Source organism: Stegodyphus dumicola, chromosome 3 (genome assembly GCF_044657685.1).
Source record: "Stegodyphus dumicola isolate Sdum_Otavi_A_Nest chromosome 3, ASM4465768v1".
Taxonomy (NCBI): Eukaryota; Metazoa; Arthropoda; class Arachnida; order Araneae; family Eresidae; genus Stegodyphus; species Stegodyphus dumicola.
The window spans coordinates 184,416,302-184,439,965 of NC_140770.1; the positions used below are offsets into that span (position 1 = coordinate 184,416,302).

General features: G+C 32.5%; 1 protein-coding gene across 3 annotated transcripts in view; it reads left to right on the top strand.

Annotated features, from left to right (window-relative positions):
• Positions 1 to 23,664, top strand: part of LOC118194674 (serine/threonine-protein kinase haspin homolog) — a 239,099-nt gene that overhangs the window by 1,543 nt on the left and 213,892 nt on the right. The gene's annotated exons all lie outside the window — the stretch shown is intronic.

The window sequence follows — 23,664 nt, forward strand, 5'->3', positions numbered from 1 at the left end:
ATCATGTAATAAAAATAGAACAATAAAAAAATATTTCCACAGACTTCAGTCATTCTTTAAAAATGATACAGAAATATGGCTGTAGAGAAAATGGCACCGGAAAATAAGGTACCATTATTTTGCAACAGAGGAAGTAGAACACATGTTTAAAAATATTGCCACATTACTTCGGAATAGTAGAATCTTAATCGCGATGATTGCAAAAACATAAACAAGTTCTTCTTCAAGGAAAGAATTTCAATTTCTTTATATCCTTTGCTCTTTGTCTGTCAAATAATAGAAGCAGAGGAGTGTCAAATGTGTCATTGTCAGACTAGCATAGATGTTCTTACACCCCATGTAGCAACCTTAAGCTGTGGTTGAGTTAAACATTCATTGTCGCATAATTAGAATCCATCTATGGTACAGAGCTAGTACTAATTTTAAAAAAAAATGAAATTGCAATTTAGAATCACACTTGTGATAAGAATATTTTTGATTTTTGCATACTTAAGTGTCGAACATATTTTTTTCATTTTATTTTAATTAAAAGCAAGTATTTTTAGTACAGGGCAGAAATATTTAATTTATCAATACTAAACTTTGAATATGGAAACAAATGAATTGCATCAAATAAAAATTAAAGCGGCTGTTTAAAAATTACGTTAAATTTTAAAATCTAATTAAAACGCGACATTAAACACACTATTTAACATTTCGTATGTAATGAGGCCTCAGGTGGCGACGACGACGCTAAAAGGGACTAGCATTTCCGAGAGTATACACAAACATTTGTACTGAACATCATCTCTGACTACCACCAAGGAAGGACAAAATCAATTAAACCGAGTATGGACATCATGCAGAGGGTTCATTGTATTTTACAAGTAATACACATGCATTTTACTGATAGCAATTGCGTTTATAACAGTTAGGCTGAAGGCTTAAGAAAAACCTGTTAATTAGTTTTAGACTACGCTCCAAATAAATGGTGCGAAGCAGCTTTTCATATTCAGGAATTCAAAACGTTTGTAAAGAGACAATTAAATGACAAAATGTGACTAAATATAATTTACGTACACAATTTTCAATTAATGCCCTGAAAATTTTAGCACTTTGTAACACTCAAATAGCATATAGAAATAGAGATACTTTTCCCCAAAGGGCTAAAAATAGTTATATTTATGCATGATGTAAATGTAGTGAAATTAATAGAAATATTTCCTATTTTTATTTATTCTTATTAATAAATTTGAAAATAATGCATTTTTGTTAATATGATAAAGTTCTAATTTATAAATTCCTTTTATAATGTGCTGCATTTCAATTTTTTATGTTACATAATGTTTGAAATGCAATACTCTAATCTGGGATCTGGGATGAAGGGCATTCTGACACTTGGTTAGAAGTCATCGTAGCAATAAAGGTTAACTAAAATTTATTTAGCAGCTGAACAGATGAATATTCAACTTAAAAATCAAGTTGAATAGTTAGCGTTTGGGAGGCAACTTAATATCAATTAATTAAATTTTTATTTAGATTTATGCAAGTTTCGGACTTAGTAGTTTGAAATTTTTAAGAGCATTGACCAATAGAATTAATTAAGTAAGGAAACAATTATATTGTATTTAAGCAGTTGATAACATATGAAATTCATAATTTTAAAGAAAACGACGTCATGAGAAGATGTTTCGATACAGACATTATAAAATAGTTCTTTTTTATAAAGATGTATTAAAATACTCGAGAAATTTTTCTCTTCCTTGTAAATTTCTCTCTATCCTAAACTGTGCTGCCGGGTGACTGCAAAATTTTTCATGCGTAAAGCAAGAAAAGAAAAATTATTATTTTGATTTTATACACATTGCGAATTATTTACTTCTGTTAATGCTTGGGATTACTTTATTTTATAAATTAAGACTTTACAACTCTTCAAGAGAAGGTATAAACTTTAACTGTACTATAATACATTGCTTATCTTCCAAATGTAAAGGTGATGGAATAATATATTGTTATCAGTAACTTAATAGACCATAGAATCCTTTCTAAATAATAATAAGATCAATATTCACTTATATCAAAAAATGATTAACCTTAAGCAATCCTACTGACTAATTTATCGGAGAATAATATGCGAATCAAACAATTCTTGAAGGGAAAATTACTGAAATCTACATCTGAAACAATATACCACATATTAAAATAAATGGTGAGATAAACTAATTTCTTACCTTCAGCTGGTCTACGTGTCTTCTTACCTCTTCCTCTTTGCATCATACCTATCAAAAATGTCCGATAAATATTTAGTTAAAGTTCACGGGGAGCACAATCTAGACTGAAGGACTTAATTACGGCAAGTCACATCCCGCATGAATCAATCAATACGACCAGTCTGGACCTCAGATGGTCAAGATTCAAGCTCGCAGAATGTTTTTATTCCATATAGTTAATTTTTTGCTGCAAATGAAAATAAAACAAATAACCATTTTACTTCAATATGAGGAAAAGCATGAACATCTTGATTCCTTTTCATATATACAGAGTACTAGAGCGCCTGAATTGGATAAACTTACATGTACTCGCAAAAGACAGTGAAATGGAGAATGTATTGAACATTTTGCTTGGCTGTAGAGCTTAACTCTCTAGGGAGTAAGGCAACTAACTTTCTAGGGGCTCTGGGGGCAAAGAGCATAAAACCAAAGAATATGAAGAGGGATTCCCAATTCAAATTCTTTGATAAGATGGCCTTTCATTCAAACGACCAGCAGTCACCCAAACTGACGAGATCACATGCTCGGTTTCTACACTTCCCCCCTACAGGTGTAGTTTCTTTAAATGCCTTGTATAAGTTCATCTTAATTGATATGACTCTCCTGTGATTCTTTTGTGGCTCTCTATCTTTAGGTTAAAGATTACTTAGTATAACACTCAGCTGATATCATCTTCTTTGGTAGGAGCAAAGAATATGAATAGATGATGAAAGCAAGCTCCTGTTGACGGTTGACATTATGTAAATCAGCCTCGCTCCACTTTACTTTAGAATATAACTTTAGAATGGAAGTTACTTTAGAATGGAAGCCAGTATGCGGTGACGCATATGCGCTGGGTGTTGACAAAATTCACGCTGTTTTATATACTAGTCAAGCACAAAGCATAAATCTGCTATCTGAGAATTAGTTTTTGCTGTTATTTATATCCTCAAATGTTTATTCTGCAACATGCTTTACACGATTTTTTAATTTTACAGACAAGTTCTTCATTTCACATTTAATCATTTTCATATTTAAATATGATATAAATTATTGCTATTATTTAAATATTTCGAATATAATGCTACATTAAATTACGCTTAAATTTTAAATGTCTGTGGTACATTTATTATTATTAAAAAAAATAATAAAATGCAGCGTGAAGAAAGCTTTCGTAGTGGTCATCCTCCCTAACACTGACAACGTTCTTCACTGCTTGGTGAGGTATCCAGCTTTTACCTCTCAGGCGGCGAAGGGTCAGGAGAAGAAATCAAACTAAGGTGGAATTAAAGTGCTTCTTTGATGTTGCAAGCTGTTAATAAGAAATGTTAATTTAGCGCTTTCGAAGATGTTTTCAAGTCTCCCTCTTATTGTGCAAAAGAATTAAATAAAATTTTTATTGGGGGTTAGTGGTTTTAACTGTTAAGGAATAAGGTTTTAAAACGGGAGTAAATTTGGAATTGCTTCTGTTAGAAGATGTTATTTATCATGGCTGCAGATTAATGCAGGCACAGGCTCGCAAATATGAAATATATCACATGTGGTTAGAACAGTTATGATGTTCATCCTTTTTTTTTTTCCTTTAAAGAAATCTGATTTATATTTTTATGCATTTATTTACTAATTTATTTAATGCTGAAATGATTTTTTATAGATTTTTCACTCTTGTTTTCTCTTAACAAAAAAACAAAATTTCATTCTTCGCTTTATCACGCAGTCATAAAAAATTTTTAAAGGAATGTTTTATTCTGAAGCTCAAACTCAAATTAATAGATTTTTCCTTTTGATCCCTTTTTCAATCATTTCACGTCCATTGTTTTAAAATTTCAACATCTAAATTTGTACAGTTTTGAAATATTTTCACAGGTTATAAAATAAACTCTTTATCCTCTTCAGATTTATGAGGCTCCATATATTGCAATGACAAGGGGAGCCTCTAAATGATTAATTTATTTTTTAAAATGCTGAACGTACTCATGCATCTTAAGAAAAGACGATGCATGAAAATTCAGGTGAGTTAGGTCTCACAATACATAAATTCAGGTGAATTAAGTCTCACAGTACAGTAGATCTCTTTCTTCGATCAGAGTCGTAGCTAGGGTTTTCGGCGCCCAGGGACAACTGAAAATTTCGCGCCCCCTACTGCTTGCCAAGGATGGAAAACATTTAATTCTAAAATGTCGTAACATCACTTTGGCGCCCCTTGGATTCTGCGTCCGGGGACAGATGCCCCCCTTGCCCCCCTCTAGCTACGCCCCTGTCTTCGATCCTCGGAGGAAAAAAAAGTCATATTTTTTCTGACTATGTTCCATTTTACTGACTTAAGCTATACAGTGGCCGAGTGGCTAAGACCGCTGACTGCTGGAAGTTCGACCCCAGGCAAGTGAGCTACCTGCATGGTTGATTTTCCAGGTGTTCCTTATGTATAACGTGAATACAAGTCAGTTTCCCTTAGAAAGTCCTCCATTAACACCTTAATGCATTAATAAAAATTCAGAAATGTGTTTTACCCCCGCCATTTTTTTAAAATTCTTTATTTAAACACAACAATTTTTAACCTCTTTTTATGTTTTAACTCAGAACTGTAACGGATATATTCTGCTGTGTTCAAGTCAGGGAAAAAAAATATTATTAAATATATTTACTCGGGTGCGCAGAAATAATTTAGTTCGGTGTACTCGAGTTAATTAGGTTGACTGCATTACGAGGTTAATCCCGTAATGCATCCCTCTCCTTAGGCAGATATCCCTTGTAAATTTTATCGAGTTCAATTAACCTAATCTAATCATTTCAGTAATTTTTTCAGGTGAATGGGAAATTTGTGTTTTAGAAAATATGTTTTTAAATGACTAACTATGATGCGATGAAAAAAATTTGAGACGCTTTTCTTGCTTAGAACCCCAGAAAGGTGGCTTAAAGCAAAAAGGTTTAACGTCAAAAAAATTGGTTGGGTGTATTCTGCTTCTTTTTATGCAAGGCTGTTCAGTGTCAAATGTTATCATTATAATTATTATTCCCAAATGCCGGACACCAGCCGTTTGAGACTTTGACCACTACTAAGGCCGGAAGCAGTGATCACTTTCTTATGGAGGCACCTAACAGTAGGCGCTCAATACAGGAACTAATTCTATTGTTTGCTGGAAGAGTCCAAGATCTGTAGGTATGGTACGTGAAGGTAGGGATGAGCTTAAGAGGAGAAAGAGAAAGGGATTTTGAGTATAGGGAATTTCACTCTTTCCCTGATTGAGCGCCTACTATGAACGGGCTCTTGCTTTGTGAGGGTAGCTAGCGTTTCGTTAGTAAGTGTATTATTTATTATTCTTATTGATTGTCTGCCCCTTTTTTTTTTTACAGTTGCAATTTTCTACAATACGTTAAGTAAATAAAAAATTTACAGTTAAGCATTATAACTTCATGTAATACTCTGTTACTTTACCGTAATAAGAGTTCGAATAAATATTAAATTTCGTTGGAATAAACAAAATTACGTAATTTCGCCAAAACGTTATGCCTTTAAGCAAATTTTAAATAAGCATACAATTTTACATTGCAAACACGTATTTTTCTACGAAGTATTTTTTTTTTTTTTCATAAATTGATAAAAATTAATCTGGCCTTAAACAAAATGTTCAATAACACATAGAGCATAAAAATAAGCAGTGAAACTCCTTCCACGGTTCAGGAATAAGTCAGCGAAAATATCCCTTTTTTCCGTAATACCCACTGAAAGCCATTCCACGATCTAATTATTTCCGTTGGCAACCATTCCTGAACATTTCCTTTCTATTCTTCTCACCTGCGTATATTGAATTCGCCCAGCTAACAATAGCTGGCGTTCCGAGATTGACGGTCTAGCTCCATTTCGGGGTGTAGGACTACTGCCTTATGGCGCTGGATTTCTGGATTTCTCTGCGTTTTGCTTTGGCTTAGCGCGACCATGGAGAGGCTCGTAGAAAGTTACAAATTACAAATACAAGAGTTGGAACAACTCAAATTGGATAAAGGTGAACTCACAGAAATTGAAACGAAATTCTTAAATTTTTTGTTAAGCTCACTTAAAATTGTCAATGCACTACTTACTCAAAGTAAAACTGACTCAGTTTTAAATCAAGATAAGACACAACCTCAAATTCCAACCACAAGTAAAAATTACGAGGAAAATGAGAGGGCACGTAGCCCAGTTAGTATTCATGACAATTGTAACTGATGATAGATTACTGATAAAACATTAGATAAAGATTCTAGCTCTGACGATGACTATCCACAACGTTTTGGAGACAAACAGTCCGAACAAGAAATCCCAGACAGGGTATTAAGAAGATCAAATTAGATAATTTCACACAAATCATTTCACCAGTTATAACTCATAAAGATAACAATGGTACGATTGTACCGCAGGAAAATTCACAGAATACTAGTCAAGAATCAGTCATTCCTGAACAACACACTATCTCTGATAACATTGAAATGGACACTACTAATGCTGATGATCAGCAAAATACCACAAACGATAACAAAGCACAGGTTAAAACACCTAAAAAGAACAAACTACCTCCGATAATTCTCAAAGAAACTAAATTCAAATATAAAGCGTTAACAGGATTATTCCATCAACACAAATATAAATTCATAGGACAGAATATTAAGGATGGTGTTAAAATTATTACTTCTGATCCTGACAGTTATAAGGGAATTGTTAGGATCTTAAAAGAGATGAAAGTGGAGCATCATTCGTACATTTTGCCAGAGGATAAAAATCTCAAGGTTGTAATTAATGGACTACTTCTCACGACTGAAATTGAGTAAATTAAGGATAATTTAACTGAATTAAATTATCAAATAATTGAAATAAAGCAAATGTCACGACGCAGAGGCGGGGAAGTTCAGAAACTTCCACTTTTCCTGGTTACCCTACCTAAAAATGAAAACTCTAAACAAATATATCATGAACGCTATTTATGCGACCTCAGAGTCAAAATCGTAGAATACAGAGGCCGACAGGGACCATTACAATGTTTTCGATGCCAGGGTTTTGGCCATACTCAGGCGGGTTGTAATTATGAACCGAAATGTGTCAGGTGTAGTAAAAATCATTATGTAAAAGACTGTCCGGACAAAAATAAGAAAGATGTTCCTTTAGTTTGTGTAAATTGCGGTGGCAACCACACATCTAGTTTCAAAGGATGTGAAAAATTTCCGAAAAATAAAACAGAAAAGCCTAAAACTTTTTCTAACAGAATAGTTGAAGGTAAATCTTTCGCAGCTGCTCTTTCGACAGGTATCTTACACAGATACAATTACTGAGGCCAAAAAAGTTTTCACTGACCTCACTGAACTGGTTTCAGCAATAAAATCCGCTGGTTTTTTCCAGCTCACACAACAAGTTAAGGACTTGAACAGAAATCATCAAGAAAGCAATCAACCCAACAATACTGATAATGGGCCCGCACAGAATTAATAGAGCTCCTATCCAAATCATGATTTGGAATGCTCATAGCATCTTAAATAAAATCCAGGAATTTAATAATTTCTTACTAACCTATGATATTGATGTTGCTCTTGTCACCGAAACGTTTGCGACACCTTGTTTGAATATTAAGATCGCAAATTACAACTGTTACAGGTGTGACAGACTGAGTCACCGTGGTCATGGAGGTAGGAAGTAAGAAGGAGTCGCCCTAAACAAGTTTCTCCGTACCCTGCTCTGAAGCACCGGCAATCCCTACGTGGTGACCAAAACATTGGGTCATTTACCATTGAGTTCTATGGGATTTGACGCGTTCGGGTGTAAATATTTTGTAATTACGTCGCAAATATACATATAAATGTATATATTTTCTTTTTCTACAACACTTCAGAGTCCTAAGTATGTGAAAACAACATATTTTTAAACAACATTTAATTCTGAACGGAATTAAATGCTGTACTTTTCACAGGACAGTTTTCTCAGAATGGTTTAATTTGAATGAAATATTTTCACAAGTTTTCGTTAATTACATTAGAAAAAAAATTAAGGTAATTCGATTTTATTCGGTTAAGGTACAAAAATTAAGATCAAAGTTTATTGTATTATTAATATTAAAATTATGCATTATTTCTTTTCTATTTATAGAGCTTCTTCCTAAAATACTTTCTTAAATATGACATGATTTTTTGGCTTCTTTTAAATCGAAAAATGTAAGTCAATTTATAATTAATGCTCTATTTGGTTCATTTTAAATTAGAGAATTATTAGGAAAATAGTATTTGACTTTCTCTGAACATTTCTGAAAGGGAATAAAATAAGTTTTTTTTTTTTTTTTAAGTATTATTAAAAACTTGTAACTGAGTTATTATAAAATGTAAAGGGAATAATTCTTTTAATTATACTTATGAGATTTTTTTTTTTTTTACCCTTCATTTCAACAATACATATTCCAAAACTCTTTATTACGTTCTTAAGTGCGCATCTCAAAGCATTTGCTTTACAATACCTTTTAACAGATTGCTTTCCAATACGAACAATTCTTGCTTAAATAGTTTTATAACGTATTTGTCAACAGGATTTCAATTTATGTTTACAATTCAATATTAAGGTTATTATATATTTAGATAACATTTATAATCATTATATATTAGATACATTTAATCATTAGATTTCTTCACAGTACTATCACAGTTGTTTATAAGTGAATAAATTCTTCATTTCAAATACATTTATAAATAATTTAATGAATATTTAAGTATTTTGTCAAAGGCAGATACATGCTTTTTGCAAGCACATTCATAAATACCCATACATATTTCCTATTTATCATTTCCGGCATGGTGCCCACCAGCGGCCGAGCGGTAAAGTCGCTGAACACTGGTAGTTCGGTCCGAGGTTCGAATCCCGCGAACGGGCTGGCTGCATGGGCGTTTTCGTGGTTTTCCCCATGTGTAACGTGTATACGAGCCAGTTTCCCTTAGAAAGTCCTCCACGAAAGGCATCCCTCCCCTTAGGCAGATAGCCCTCGTGTGCTTTGCCATAATTAAATACACCAACACCATCATTTCCGGCATGTGCAAATCTTTAATTTCTGTGCATTCACTATATTTTTCGTGTAAAGTAATTTACACTAATTTAGCATACACCCGAAAGTTTTACATAAAAAATATATATGAATATAATTTGAATGAAAATTATAAGTATTATTTTTAATACCCACTCAAAGGTCAGTTTTTCTTCAAAATTCCCCCACGATGGCATCTCTCTCTTTAGGCAGATAGCCCTTGCATGCGTTACTCTATTTAATAAAAACTTAATCTGACCTATGTGCCTAATTACAAATATTTTAACATACATAATTTTATATTTACATTTAGCCATCAAGTTTCAAACTTTTCAAATCTTCTAGAAAATAAATTTTGGCAGATCTCTTTTAGCAATTTTCTTAAAATCTATATTTTTGTAGTGCAACAGCTTAGAATTTTATAAAACAAATTCATAATCAAAATCGCTGTTGTTAGTTATCGAAAAATAACAAAGATGTGATTTTTGCGTAAATGTCAGTAAACTATACAAATTGCTATTATCCATCACACTATGAATGTTTCTTTCATGCGAGAGTGTCCCTTTTTCGATTTCTATGGAACTGTCGTGTGTCGAAATACTATCAGAATTTTGTCAAGCGAGCTTCTGAATGTAAACAAAAAACACCCCGTCTGGTGACCCAAGCTTCAAAGCAGTGCTTCACTTCTAGCGCGGAATGGCCCCTCCTCCCTTTCCTACCTCCATGACCGTGGTGGGGGGGGCCGCTATCTACGTAATCTCCTTGCAATCATGCCTGATTAGCGAAGGTAGAGGAAACGGCTACGAAGCTGTTACAGCTTCTGTTTTATTACCAAATTATGGCATAATTTATTTTATTGCATTGTATAACCCTCCACACATTCCTATAGATGAGCATAAACTCGCTCAATTGCTGCCCAATTCGGAACATATCATCTTAGCTGGCGATCTCAACGCGAAGAATGTAGAATGGGGTTGCAGACGCACCAACAGAAATGGAGAACTTTTACTTGAATTCATTAATAATTATCCTATATATTTTTATGCTCCAGCTGACTATTCCTATCTTCCTGATGACCCTAGAAAAGGAGACATCCTGGATGTTATTCTTACCACCACCTCAATCCCAATTTATCTCGATGTGAAAGTTAAATTAACTTCAGATCACGTGCCTGTTTTAGCTACGCTTGGTACAAATAAAAACACTGATGAAAGGTTTAAAATCACTACGGACTGGAATAAATATCATAATTACCTCATTGAAAACCCTCCGGCTATTAATCACCTTAAAACAAAATTTGATATTGATTATGCAATTGATGTTCTCAATAATAGCATACTTAGTGCATATAACAGGGCTACTAAGAAAATTCCCGCTGATAAGTACAGTGCTAGATTGCCTAGTACCATTATAAACCTGATTTCACAAAGAAACAAACTACGCAAAAGATGGCATATTGCCTGGGATCCTAGAATCAAAAAAGAGTTAAATAAACTGAACAGAGAAATAAAGAAAAGTATCTATAAACACAGAGATGAGTCATGGAACGCAAAAATTGAAACATTCAATGAGCCGAATAATGCATTCTGGTCTTTTGCAAGGAATCTTCGCGGCAAAAAGCCGAACAATAAACCAATTTACGGAGATAATACTATAGCCGTCACCAATAAGGACAAAGCCAATGTAATGGCTGATTTTTTAGAAAAACAATTTGTTCCTAACCAAGATCCGAGCGACCCTTTATTTTCATATGACACTAGATATTTTATTCAAGACTGGATTAATGGCCCGGGACCCAAAAACAAAACTAATTATACTTCACCTAATGAAGTTAAGGAGATTATCAAAAGAATGAGCTCCCGGTTTTGATAACATCACCAACGTCGCTATCAAAAACATGCCTATTAATGTTATCACGAAATATGTCAGCATTTTAAATGCCTGTCTTGAGAAAAATTATTTCCCCGATAAATGGAAAACTGCTAAAGTTATTTTATTACCCAAGCCTGGTAAAAATGCTACCTCCCCGGAGGGTTACAGACCAATTAGTTTACTGCCCGGTCTGGGCAAAATCTACGAACGTGTTATCTATAAGAGAATCGAGCCTTACATGGATAAGATACCTCCTGAACAGTTTGGCTTCCGTAAGAATTTGTCTACGACCAAGCAGCTTGTCCGACTATATGAATACATCGGTTCTGCACTTTTCAAACATCAGAGTGTCGCCTTACTCATGCTAGACGTGGCGAAAGCTTTCGACCGCGTCTGGCATGAGGGGCTTATTCTCAAGCTTATATCCTTGGATTTTGACAGAGACCTGATCTTACTCATTTATTCTTTTATTAAACACAGAAAATTCTTTGTCAATATTGGTAACGACAACTCTGATCCCAGAAGACTCAATGCTGGTGTAGCTCAAGGATCAATTTTGGGACCAATTCTTTTTATATTTTATGTTGCTGATTTCCCTAAAATATGCACAGACCCAAATTTTCATTTAGGATGTTACGCCGATGACACGGCGCTTGCATACACGTCTCACAATCAAGAACTTGCCATTTCTAAATTGCAGGATAAAATTCCAGAAATTGAGCAATGGTGCACGAAATGGCGCATAGCCATCAATGCACAAAAATCCCAGCTTATTATCATAGGAAAAAGGCACTCTAGAAGTCCATTTGTAAACAAACTAAAAATCTTTAATGTCGAAGTTCCACTTGTGAACAAAGGTAACCTACCTTGGTGTTGTATTAAACAATAAATTGACATGGAAAGACCATATCCAAAAAGTAAGAGGCAAAACAGTTGCGGCTATCAGAGATCTTATTCCATTAATCGGAAAAAATTCAAAACTTGACCTACGAAGAAAAAGACATATTTATACTGCCATTATTCGGCCTATCTTTTCTTACGCGTCTCCAGCCTGGGCGACTTATTCGAAAAATGAAATCAAGAAATTACAGATCACACAAAACAAATTTTTAAGACAGATCACGAACGCTCATTTTTATGTTTCCAATGAAACTCTACATAGAGATCTAAAAATAGAGAATATCGAGAATTTCCTTCATAATGCAAATCGGAAATTTTTTGATAAGGCGAGAAATTGCTCGTACATGAATTACTTTAAAGTTTTCGACTATACCGTGTTTCCTGAAGATATCAAAATCAGACCATTAGCGGCCTTCCTCACCAGGGACACTAATTTTCCTACTTAATCAATCTTTTCATGCAACATCATCTTTTCTGTATATATTGTACATAAATTTTCGTATTACAACTCGTACTCTTTTGTATTTTTGTATTGTATATGATCACTTACTGTATTTATTTTATGTAATAAAATTGTAATTTGCTAATATATCATGTTTTTTTTTCTTAGCATACCTATCATGAACAACTTTAACTCTGACACTCCACACATTGCTGCCTCTCCTGGTCTTGGGCTCTATGTTCGATTCTCTGCTTGTGGCGTCCTGTGGTCACCCCCTCTTTATCTCATTTCCTATTGCCTCCTATCACTCGGTCCAGACACTTTTATGTCTTGTGCCCCTCGGGCATACTTGTCATGAGCCGGACACGTTGCATCAAATGCAATATTTCGGCATAATTTGTAATGAATGACGGTCTAGTGGCACCTAACACCGTTGCCTCCTGTGAGGGGACAGGCAATTTCATGGAGGTAAGAATAAAAGGAGGGGCTAACCCCACACTACCAGAGAAGCACTGCTCCCAGGCTTTGGTCTCCAGATAGGCTGTGATTTGCTTACATCCAGAAGGTCCCTTGACAACTCTGATAGTATTTCGACACGCGACAGTTTTATACAAATCGAAAAACGGGAAACTTCCGCTTAAAAGAAACATTCATTGTGTAATGGATTGGGATCTGATGACAATGAGGATAATATTTACATGTGAAATGGATAGTTATTATTTATTATATTATTAGAGAATTATTAAACTGAGTAAAATCGCTAAAAGAGGTATTGAGTGCTCTTACAAAATATATTTACTAGGAGATTTGAATTTGATAATGAATGTATCCTAAAACGTGTTTTAAGTCAAAAGTTTTTAACTTGATGGCTAAATGTAAATATAAAAGTATGCATGTTAAAATATCTGTAGTTAGGCACATAAATCAGCTTAAGTTTGTATTAAATACAATAAGGCATGCAAGGGCTATCTGCCTAAAGGGAGAAATGGCATCACGGAGGAATTTCGAAGAAAATCTGACCTTTGAGTGGGTATTAAAAATAATGCATGTAATTTTCTTTCAAATTATATTTATGCATATTTTTATGTAATATGGGTACTTATGTATATGCTTGCAAAATGCATGTACATAAGAAGAAAGAAAATACATAAATATTTATTAAATTATTTACAAAAGTATTTGGAAATGAAGGATTTATTCATTCATAAATTCCTGTGAAAGTTACTGTGAAGAAATCTAGTTATTAAATATATCTAAATTTATAATGGTTATAAATATTATCTAAATATATAATAACCTTACCATTAAATTGTAAACATAATCTGAAATTCTGTTGATAAATACGCTTATAAAATTATTCGTACTGGCAAGCAAGAATTGTTCGTACTGGAAAGCAATCTGTTAAGGTATTGTAAAGCAAATTCTATAAGATGCATACTCATAGGGAAGTAGGGAGTAATAAAGAAAATTTTTAGAATATGTATTGTTGAAATCAAGAGTAAAAAAATTCTGATAAGTAATTAAAAGAATTATTCCCTTACATTTTATAATAATATAATATACATTTTATAATAAGTTACAAGTTTTAAATAGTATTTAAAAAAATCCTTTTTTTTTTTTTTTTTTTCTATTCCCTTTCAGAACATGGAAATCAGCACCAATATTTAACGTATTTTACTATTAAAATAAAAGGTGCTCTAATTTGAAATGCATTAATTATAAATTGACTCAGATTTTCGATTTAAAAGATGCTCCAGAAGCTCAAAATTCATGTCATATTTGAGAAAGTATTGTAGGAAGAAGCTTTGTAAATAGAAAAGAAATAATGCGTAATTTGGGTGTACTCCAACTGCGCTAATGAAAATCCTTCCCGGGTCGAGCTATAGTCCAACTGCGCCAATCAAAATTTCTTCCCCTCTGCCTCCTACAGGATTACAATTTGACTTTTCGAAGCCAATTGTAGCCAAGAGGAAAATAAAAATAAATAAATAGAATTACATATCACAAGAACAAGTAAAAAATATCTAACAAGCAGGCTAATTACTTGAATAACAGTAATAAATGCGAGAGCTAACAAAGAAAATAAAAGGTATTGGTAAACATACATATTAGCATTACAAACATCTTTCATTTATGATAATAATAATCATACATTAAATAATTATAAAGCATACAAATTATATTTTTATTAAATTACATCAATAATAGTCAAGATGTCTAACTTAGACTGGAAAATTTAATAGAGTGCAAAATATTATTCCATATCAAAGTGTGTTAAAGTGTGCTAGAAATAATTTTCGTTAATTAAAGCAATCATGTAAATGTTTGCAGAAATTAATAGTTAAATTTAAAAAAAAGCATAGCATGAAATCTATAATAACAACATTACTATGCGTTTGGATCACTGACGTATAAATTGTAAATAAATTTAAATTATTATGCTAAGAAGTTTTTCTAAAGTTTATCTAGAAGAAAAGAATTAGATAAACAGTACTCCAAATTAATATAATCAATCAGGCCTGTCAATAAATAAAAGCTTATTTTTTTAACCAAAAACTAAAAATTAGGATGCAAAAGTTTGTGTAATATACTCGGAAATATCTGAACATATAATTAGTTAGAAACATACAATTAAATTAATAACAAGCTAATTAACAGTAACATTAAGCTTAATTTCATTCAATCTAAAACAAGCAAACGATCAGGAGCTCCGCATAAGTGACGTTTTAATGCTATTTTACGTAGATTTGCGCATAAAATAAAAGTTGCACTTGTGAAACAAGTGAATAATGTACTGATAGCCAACAGGAATTAAAATACAGCGGTTAAAAATATAACTACTTGTCAGAAGGTATGCAAAGTTGCCATGGCTAGAGAAATTGAATGATTATAGAAAACTCATAAAGTTAAGCGCTACAGTATGAAAAGAAAATTCTGGAATAAACATGTTAAGAAATTAGATGGAGAAATAATCCTTAATTTATTGATATCCATATAAACTCTATGCTTTTGGAAAAAGTTACATTTAATTTGAACCGAGGAATCAATCACCGAAAACGAGTTAATTTCTTTCCTTATTTTTTCTTATTAGAGGGATTTGTAAAAAGGTATGCCAAGGTGAAAATTTTTGCTATATTTTTAAAGAATAAATTTAAAAAGTATTTTTACTTCATGAACTGAAATTTTTACGATACATTTTTACACAGTAAATAAGTAAAAAAAAAAAAAAAAAAAAAAAAAAAAAAAAAATCTGGGAGATTTTTGGGATTAGAAACTCGAGTCGAACTAGTAATGTTTAGTGACTTTTCGCTTGATCATAAGACTTTTTGAAATTAGGCTGAACAATATATTAAGGAAAATAGAAGATACAGCACAGATAAGAACAAAAGTGGGCTGAATTAGAGATTTACATGTTTGGTGAATGAGTTAAACTTACCTGTATGCCATTATGAAATATTAGGAATGTAGCATAAAAGCATGAGTGAAGAAGGCAATGGCAATCTAAATCATTGTAATCTAAATGTATTTCATTATGAGTATCTGCTATTTCTGCTATTAATTTCAATACTACTGAAAAAATTATAAACGAATTACATTATAAATCACATGAGCTCGTTGCATTATAAATTTCAACAGTTAGAAATATTATTAGCGTGATTTAGCGACCATCTTTGTTAACAAATAATTTCAAGTAATTAATTTTACAAATAATTCAGCCTGAAACTAGGTTGGAAAATAAGCTACATGCTGAAGATTAAGCTTTGTCAAGGTGTTAGAAACATCTTCTCTTAACTAGAGTTGTAATGCAAGAATTTGTAAAAAATATCATTTAAATATAAATTGGCATAAATAGAATACAAAGTATCTAAATTCTACATACATGTAAACTTGAGTACAGTGCAACAATATGTGAAAAAGGAATGGATTAAAAGGTAACTGAAAATCCCAGGATATGAATATAAGGGAGTTCGAATTTTTTTTTTTAATTATGAAATTTCTGCTGATGCTCATAATTATCAATTTATTAATTAAATGTGTATTATAAATTAAATGTATTCCAAAGTACATCAGGTGGAAAACAGAATAAATATTTAAGCGTTTCTAGTATTAAAATATGAAATTTGTAACAAAGTTAAATAACCTTAAAATAACTTCAATGACTAAAAATGGAAAGCTTAATACGGGAATATATTGCAATAATATTAGTGTGAATTTAGAACGACTTGAGAAATCCAATTTTTAGATTTAATAAAGATAATTTTTTTAATTAAATTAGAACTGTTTACCTAAAATGGTAAATTTGAAAGTTAAAACCATTCTGCTATCTAAGAAGTTTTGTTAATATTTATCTAGACAAGAAACTTATTTAAGGTGAGCTACAAATCCGATATTTGATACGTTGATTATGTATCAGTTTTGTGTATGTCATTAATCTATAAATTTTACTATTCAAAACTGATATATATATATATATATATATATATGTGTGTGTGTGTGTATATATATATCAGCGATTAAAATCTACAATTTGGAAAGTTTTTAATTCTTACAGAGAATAAAAAAGATCTGGCTCATCATTCCTTTAAGCATCATAAAACTTTAAAACGAGTGTAAAAGAAATTTATTTTTTAGCACACGCCAGACTTTAAATTAATATTTGTTTTACATGCACAATTTTTACGATATTGATAAACGAAAATAAAGGCTTGAAGTCTTAATAGAATGTCCCATTAATGGCGATAAACGACTTTTTTTAGCATCCAATCTTCTTGGAAAGAAATGGGGTTACAGGAAACGTAGCGCAGTTCGTGGATTAGAAAAGAGGGGGACACGGATTTTCGATCAAATTTGGCGCAGTTCGTGCCAACCCGTAATTTTAATATTACTAATATAATAAACTTTGTACTTTTAATTTAACTTAAACTCTTAATTTTTGTAATCCTTAACCGAATAAAATCAAATTATCTTACATTTTTTTATAATATAATTAACGAAAACTTGTGAAAATATTCCATTCAAATTAAACTGTTCTGAGCAAACAGTTCTGTGAAAAATATAGCATTTAATTCCGTTCAGAATGGAATATTGTTTAAAAATGTATTCTTTTCACTTACTTAGGACCCCAAAAATATTGTAGAAAAAGAAAATACGTACATTTATATGTAAATTTAACGACGTAATTACGAAATGTTTTCATCCGATCGTGTCAAGACCCATTGATTCTTATGGTAAGGCGCTGAATGTTTTGGTCTCCACGAAGGTGATCGCCAGTGCAATGTATGGGGAAAACCGGTTAAGGCCTCTCCTCTTACTTCTAACCTCTATAGACAATTTACATCCATGCTTTCTCCGGGATTAGAAACTGGGCTCTTCGGTACGACAGACAGAATAACTAACCACTTTCCCCTCTGGGCGGTACATTGACAAATCTATGGCTGCGTATTTACATCGATTTAATTTTTAGTTAATGCAAATTTATGTTTTAAAATAATAGCACTATAAATAAAAATTACTATTTTTGAAAAGCAAATGAAGATTTATGTTAAAACATTTACCTGCCAACACTGCGAACTGTCTTGCCAGGTAAGCACAGGCCGATCCACTAGCTAAATAAAGGGGTTAGCACAAAGAACGTCTATGTATTCTTTGGTTAGTATTTCAAAAAAATCCTTGGGGGTTTCGCTAAAGAACGTCCTTGGTTTCGCCCTGTAACGTCACCATAGAGATAGATAGATCTATATGGTTGGTGGCGCTTTAGTTTTTTTCTCGCTAAAGGTTAATTCGCCAAGGTCAGCCCTGAAAACTGCAATTTCGAAATAAATTTGAGCCCCCCAACCGGGAAAGTGGTTAGTGATTCTAACTGCTCTAGTTCGAATCTCGGAGAAGGCATGGGTGTAATTTGTCTGTCCCTTCAAATGAGGCAAGGATGTTCCACTTATTATGTGTCTGTGTCCATAAAGGGCCAATGGTGTCCATAAAGGGCCAATACCTATAAACTTCTAAACCCGCCATTGCGGGGGGGGGGAAATTAAGTTCTAAAAGATATAAATAAGGAATTCAATAAAAGGAAGACTATTTTCAGAGGAATACGTTATTGAATTTTAACTCTTAAAAGAGTTAATTAGTAGATAGTTTTGTTAATTATTATTCATGTGAAATTTATCCCCATAGATGATATAAAATTTCATTATGATTTTGTTCGGTATTCAACTCTTGGGATTAAACTAATATATATATAAATAAGATTATTTAAATTTTTATGTAATTCAAATATTACGCATATTTATGTTTTTTTATTATTTATTTATTTATTTTCAGATTTTATTTTTAGCCCAAAAGGGCTATTAGTCTTGAAACACCATTTTGCGTTGTTTTACTTTTCATTCGAGTCTCTTGCCATTCGGCAAAATGTAAGAAATTTATTTTTCAAATTTAATCTATTTGTTATTAATTGGTAGACTAAGCTATTTGGATATAAACTTATATTTGGATATATACTTAGGACCCCAAAAATATTGTAGAAAAAGAAAATACGTACATTTATATGTAAATTTAATATAGCCATAAATAAATAATAGATGCAGCCATAAAGACTATTATTATTTCTAACGTTTTTCGCCTGAATGATTAAAGTAAAATGCATTTAATTCGTGATATGTCTAATTAAAAACATTAACTATTTTTACAGAATTATGTTATATACTTTTTCACTTTTCATCTGTAAAGAATGTTCCCATAAGAATATGAGCACTCTTGTGTAGATCAGTTTCTGAGTTGGAAAAAGCAACTGTCATATGAGTGCGGGAACACTTACACAAGTCCGATTTTTCGTTTGCATTACTGAATTAATGAAACAGGGTATAAAAAAAAATCTATAAAGGGAGCTTCGCATAATATACCGAATTCTCATAAAGCTGCCTGCACCTTTATGAAAAAGAATAGAATGGCGTGAAAGTGCTCGTGCTTGTACGAAAACTGCAGTCTGGCATAACTTTATTAAAAATGCAGGGACTTAAAGGTGCCGTTGCTTTTGTCAACCAGAAGTTTTTTGATTGTGTTTCTTTCGCCGGCTTAGCCTAACCGATTCAAGCAAAACTCTCGAAGGCTGTTCTGCTCTGGGGAGGTATGACGTCGTGGAGGACTTTAGGGATACGTTACATAAAGCAAAGCCATGAAAACTTCAAATATAGCCAGAATTTTCAGTGAGATTCGAACCTGGGTCGATGTAACAGTGCTTTGTGGATTTAGGCTCGACCGCTGGTGGCCTACTTGGAAAAGGACTCGGGTATCAAACTTTCAATAAATCCAACTTTCTTTTTGCTAAAATGACAAACTGCTATGCACATAAGGGATACAAAGACTGTATATAATTTTTTTTCAATGTTTTTAATTTCCAGATCTTGAATAAACATAGACAATAAATATAATATAATGCTTTTATACTAAATCTTTAATATTTCATCAAATGTACATATTCTTGTATGTTTTATGTAATAGTCTAAAAACCGCTCTGAGGGGATAGTGGTTGTGTAAAGTGACCACATTTTCATCGAGACAAAGCGGGACAAATGGAATGAAATGAAAATTGTAATTTAGTTATGAAAGCAGACCAATAATTCAAAAAAATGTATTTTATTGTATACATTCATTTACTTACCTATGAATATACATTTATTATTAACTATTGATAACTATAAAAATATTTGTAAAAAACTATAATTTGAATATTATGTTTTTTAATTAATTTAAAATTTTATTTAAAAAATTGATGATTTTCTTTCACCGTCATATTTTTTATCCGAGTGAATATTTTGCAATAGATTCGGATCATTTATTAAAATGTCTTGAAATTTCTCACATGAATTGGTCAAATTATATTTACACTTAATACATATTTTAAAGTTTTAATGTTCAACTGCGTTTTTTCAATTGTCCATATTTTATTGATACTAGAAAAAACACGTTTTATTGCTACATTTGTTCCTAAGAGGGAAAGCGCGTGTTCTACAATTTTCAAAATATTTTCATAAGGAGTATTATTCTGTTTAAAATGAAGAAATGACTCCGTCAATTTTTTTGTTCTGTTTCCACATTTGCAGATAACGAACATTTAATTTTTTCTTCAGTAATGTATATTTTTAAAAATGACACCTCATCAAAAAGATCATTTTCGCAAATATTATTTTTCGGAAAATGGTTACTAATATATTAAAAAGATTTTTACACATATTCCCATAAAATCTCCTTTTTTAATGTCACCCAAGGAAAATTTTTAATATCCTCGAATTGAACTGTATGTTCTTCAAGATATTCCAAGCAGTTATTATAAAAATTTCTGACTTCTTTCGGAAAATCAGGTCGTTTAATAAAACCTTGTTCTTCCAACCTAGTGATGTCCTTTCGAATAACTAAAGGAACGTAATCGTTATCAATTCTTTCTCGCAATTTTTTAAAAAAATTATTTATTTCATTTGACACTTCCATAATTGAAATTTTGTCCCCTTCAGTAATTTTCACCGCATTGTGAAATAATGTAGCTTGGTTGTAGATGAACTGATGCCAAATTTGTGATGTGTCATTTTCAATAAAGAGCTGCAATATTCTTGGACATTTATCTTGTGATAAAAAGTATGATTTTAATGGTTCGTATATTTTTAAAATATTTTCTACAGCTGGTAAAGGAGCTAGCCATCGTGTTTTGCCGTAGTCAATAATTCTTTTATATTCGATTTTTGGGCTTTCACAAAAGTCCTTAAAACTTTCAACACGTACAGTGTATATATATAAAAATACGAATAAATTGTTGCATTAATATTTTCAAGATCCACTGGAAGTAAGTCAGGTACTGTTTGAATAGTTTTGTGTAGAATGTGCTCTGCACAAACCTACCCCAATAATTTTGTAATGTTGCGAGTTCTCAACCTGCACGCAACAATAGTGGTGACTGCTATGAACTGGAAAGTACACAAAATCTTGAGAAGGGTTTAAATCCCTTTTTATTCAACTTTAAAAATTACAGATGCGTGCCCTTGACGCTCACAAACTACGCCGACCCGGCGGTAAAATAAAAATAAGAAACTAAAAATGAATAATAACAAGTTACTACCTACGAGGCTCTCTAAACGTAACTAACCTAACCGCGTTCTAAGATACCGCTGATATTACAGCAAACTTTCTGAATATTAAGTTGAAAGATTCAACTATCTGCCGAGGCAAGCACACAGGCCGAAACGCGCGTTTCTTAACTTTCTACCTAGCAACCTCCACACTCGTGAAGCAAGAAAGCACACTTTCGAACTCGTTTCCCTTCTATTTAACTCAAAATACTTTCGCTGACAATTTGAATACTTTGCGCGTTCTACTAAAATTTACATACTCTGGCATTGGCAATTCCAGGGGAAAGTAAGGCTTGACAAGAAAGATAGTTTAAACTTAAAATAAATGTTAGTTAAAATAAATATAAACCCTACATTTGCCGCTGCCAGAATTTGGTAAACTTGGAAGCAGGTCCTAGAAACGACCTGTTGAAGAGTTTCCATAATTCTGAACTAAAATTTAAGAGCCTCGTTTACATAAAAAAAAAAAAAAAAAAAAAAAAAAAAAAAAAAAAAAAAAAAAAAAAAAAACACCTCTTTTCTCACAAAAGTTAGAATAAATTTCTGTAGATAATTATTTTACCCTCTCTTCTTACAGCAACCTTTCTTGGACTTCAGCAATCAATCTGTTCTCTTCCTTCCAGCATCTGGAAGGAATAAGTATCAGTATCTTTCTAAATACATTATAATTTACACTTTCTTGACACTGAATAAGTTTTTGTTTTTGATAGATTTATTTTCCTTAGTTACTGCTTAATTCACATTCATTCAAGTATTCAAACATGAATTTAACTTTACCCTGGCTCTCCACCATGTGTGGTGTCAAACGGGAATATTCGTGTTTTAGTATTGCAACACTTTCCCTAACCACAGTGATTTGTTAGAATTCAGCGACCAAATAGACACACCTTACTCGACATTCTAAAACTCGATGAGCTATTTTAACATTCTTAAAATTCAAGTGTAGGTGGAGAACCCTACAAAACACATTCATTCTAAATTCCTCCTCATTCATCTTTAGACATGCAGGCTTTCGCTCTAAAGCATGATTTTATCTACAGTTTAATACTTAAATTTGAATTCATTTCTTTTGAGCATTTACTTTTAGCATCTAAAATTTTATGCTTCTAGACTAAATTCTACTTTTACATAACTTTCAAGTATTTACGTATATTTACAAAATTCTAATCCATATGATTTTTACAATTTACCATCAAATGAATAAGAGAAAAATAAATTTTTACTTCACGCATTCTTCGCCAAGCTGGCGGCACTGAAACTAAATTTCTTATTAATACAAGAATACGAAGTTATTTTTATCTTCGGCCAAATTTTGGCTTTAACATAACAGAATTAGTCTTTCGACCAACAGAAACTGCTTGTTCTTAGATTTTATACTTAAAGAAAATAATACTTTTGCCTTAGCTAAATAAAGTAAAACAAAACTAAGTCTCAACCGAGACAAATTGACTTTCGTCAAAACATAGAACTTGGTATTTACGCATAACATTTCGGAACAAAGGAAAAATTTTATAGAAGATTTTAACTTATCTTTGAGTTTTCGATGATTGGAACTCCGACATCCTCTTCTGGCAGAACTGCTCCCACGATATGGAATTCATCGAAGTCAGTCGTCTCCTTTGTGTCCTTCGAGTTTCGTCCATGTTGATTTTTCTTTTTCGCCCTCTGTATGCTGGCCTCTTGGAGTAGTAGTCGTCGGGTTGCTGTCTTTTCCGTTTTGCCCCTGGACGGCTTGTCTTGGCGTCCTTCGGTCTGGAATCGTGCTTGAATTTCTTCTGTTGGTGGTGGTCTTTTCGTTCCTCCTGCTGTCTTTTCGTTCTCGGGAACGGCGGCCTTGTTTGCTCCTGACTATCTGGCCCTGGAAGTGTTTTCCTCGATGCAGAATTTCTACTGCAATACATTGTAACTGGTATTTTCTCTCTTTACCAAAGATTCTTTACGCGGCGGCGTTGCTTTCTTGTATTTCTTAAATGCTGGAGTCTGAACGTTTTCATTTCTTCTTTTCGGTACCGTCGCATGACTTGTAGAAGGGCTAGGTTTCTCTTCAGTTCTCTGCTTCTTGGGTGAGTGCTTCT